Raw genomic sequence first — 3,335 nt, forward strand, 5'->3', positions numbered from 1 at the left:
AACAGACGAGACCTGCTGCGCTCTGAGCGACACCGCAGGCTGTGGGGGCGAGGAGGTGAAGAGGGCGAGGAGTTCCTCTGCCTGAAGGCCTGACCAGGGAGGAGCCACAGATGTCCAGTTAGGTTCTGTGTCATGGCACACCCAAACACACGCGCACACACTTTTTCAGGTGATGAATGAGCAACAATGTTTATTCTCTCCTCAGAACTGAAGTGACTGGTTTTCTGGGAGGGATTATATGAGGCCTCTTTTAAATAAACTGAAGAATTGTCTGTTAGCTGCTCTGACAATTCAGAAAAGCATCGTCTCCCTGCTTCTTGTGTGTCTGTGTGGTGATACCAAGTCTGACTAAACAGGACTGAAGACATCCATTAGCTAATGGACCTTCCCTCTTGTTTCTCCCCCTCTCTCCTTCTTTCATCCCTCTCATCCTCTCTCCATCACTACATCACACTGCAAGCTGCACTTAACCCCATAATTGAGAAACACACGTGTGCCCATACACAAACACACACACATCCCACTCTCTCATCTTCCTCCTTCTTCCCACCACCTCTTTCAACTGAATCTGAAACCTTTAGGATGACGATAAGCCGTCTTTTGAGGTTGGGCTCACAGAAGTGTTTTAAAATCAGGAATAATTCAAAAGGCAAGTAAAGGAGGCTGCTCTAAACATTCGTGCAGTGAATCAGTGGTTTCCATCTTCTTTTTTCACTTGACTTGGAACTGATCAGAGCATGTTTAATTCAGAAATGTTTAACTTGATCTGGCATCTGGAAAACATGTGGATGACAGCGCCTCGTAAATAACTCAGTGTTGTTATTGTTCTCGACTTGTGCAGACGACTCGCTGATGCAGAGTTCTCACACATTTGAGCGTCAGGTGAACTCGGGCGATGCTTTTGACTCGCTCCTTTTAAACATGATGGGACTACAGTTTAACAGAGGTATTGTTCCACCTTTTCAGAAGATGATGCTGTTTTCTTGATTTGTTAAATGCTTTGATTTTTTTTTAAAAAAGGATGCAGTGTAAAAGCATTCTGAAACTTTTTCAACTTTTTATTCATGGCTGCTGACTACAATGCTCATGAGCCTCACATTTATGGGCACAAATTCCAGTCATATATATTTAGTGCTTGTAAATCAAACTGCGTAGTTGTGTGTTAAGTTTTGTAACCTTGTAAAAAAAATGGCTGGGAATTTCTGCTTTGAGCATGTGTAGAGAGGAATGTGTGCATGTAAAAATGAATAATTACACAAGTTATAAGAAACAAACTGTTTTTTGTTAAGGTTTGTTTACCCAGCAAAACAAAAAAAAAAGTACCATATTTTTCAGACTATAAGGCACACTTAAAATCCTTTAATTTTCTCAAAAATCAACAGTGAGCCTTATAATCTGGTGTGTCTTATGTATTAATTCTGGTTGTGCTTACTGACCTCGAAATGGTTTTATGTGGTGCACGGCGCTCAAAAATCTGTCAAAGTATTTTAGTTTTGCTTAATGCGCCTTATAATCTGGTGCACCTTATAGTCAGAAAAATACAGTAAAACTCTGCGCTCAAGTTCCCTAACATGTGCGTTTCAACTTGAAAGTACAAATTATGACGTTTCTTCCTCTCATCTGATTGGTCATTGTCATGTCAATCACAAATTTAACCATCTATTTGGAGAACAGATGGCTCTGGAGGTCAGGGTGGCACTTTACTGAGCTGCAGGTCATGTAAATGTTTGTAAAAATAAAAAATAAAAAGTAACTTTTGTAATTATTATTTCTTACATGCACACATTCCTATCCTATGACCGAGCTTTAGGGCCACACTAAGAAAAAAAATTACATTACGAACAAGAATAGTCATACTATTACGAGAATAAAGTCGTATGACAATAAAGTCATAATTTTACGGGAAAAAAATTGTATTACGAGAATGAAGTCGAAATAGTATGAGAACAAAGTCGTAGTATTACAAGAATAAAGTAGAAACAATACGAGAATAAACTTGTAATATTACTAGAATATATTTGTAATATTATCAGAATAAACTCGTAATATTACCAAAATAAATTTGTAATATTATCAGAATAAACTTGTAATATTACCAGAACTCTGACACAAAAAAGCAGTCCGGTAAAACTCCGGTAAAATAATGAATGTTGACGTCAGCAGTACAATAGCAGGGGGTCCAACGCACAGTGGAATATGGATTCTTATGATAAACTGAGTCCGTATGGCATTACAATTAATGGCTGCATTCACAAATTTAGTCGTGACATAATATGGATAGAGGCATATTTCACAAACAGTGACCCAAAAGTGATCGTGGACTACCGTATTTTTTGCTGTATGTCACTTTATTTTTTCATAATTTGCATGCCCTGCCAGAAAATTTTGAATAAAGTAGATGTGATTTCTTGCATTTTGGTGTATTCTGGTTCTTAAACATCTACGTTTACCTACATTTGTAAACATGCTGCTTTTGTAAAGTGTTCTACCCCCACCACCATCACCACCACCCACCCCCTTACTTGACGGTTCTGAGCCAACTCTTCTCCACTGAATTCACTGTCCTGTTGTCCGACTGCACATGTGAAACCTCCAGGCACCTCTTCCGTCTGTTCATGGCGGCTGCCTGTGGACTCCTGCCCACATACGACTGCTGGTTAGCATTTTTTTAATGATCGATGCAGAAACGTTTACTTGAAGAGGCAGCTCGCATGCTGGTAAGTAGCTGTTGTGTTTAAAATGAGTGTTTATGTAATTATTTTCAGATTTCAAATACAATATAAGTTTTATTCGTTCAAGTATTTGTTCATAACTTTAATATTAGTAAGCCTGAGAGTTACCGGATCCAAGCAAACAATTACCGGAATGCAATCTGTCAAAATGAGAGAGTTCGAACAGGATCCGGCTCAAATTAAGCCCTGGTACCAGATATGAAAAAGACCTGAGTCAGATTAGAAAAAAATTGGATTTGTCTTATTCTGACTGTCGTGGAAAAATCTAATACAGGTCACATGTGGGCAAAAAAATCTGATTTGAGCTGTTTTTGCCTGCAGCATGAATGTAGTTGTGCATATCAGAGGTTAATCTATATTAATTTTGTTGGTATTTCTCATTACTCAGTTGCAGAATGAAATAAAATGAAAACTGTAAGTCAAAAATCAGTGGATAAATCTCGGGGGGGGGGGGGGGGATAAATAACTGGATGAATCAAAAATACAGAAGACGGAAGATTATCGGCCACAAAAAGGTGAAATAGCTTCCAGGGCTGCTGAACAATAACAGCTAAAGTTGTGTATGTGTGTGTGTGTGTGTGTGTGTGTGTGTGTGTGTGTGTG

Source organism: Nematolebias whitei, chromosome 14 (assembly GCF_014905685.2).
Source record: "Nematolebias whitei isolate Nwh7 chromosome 14, NemWhi1, whole genome shotgun sequence".
In the NCBI taxonomy this organism is placed as follows: Eukaryota; Metazoa; Chordata; class Actinopteri; order Cyprinodontiformes; family Rivulidae; genus Nematolebias; species Nematolebias whitei.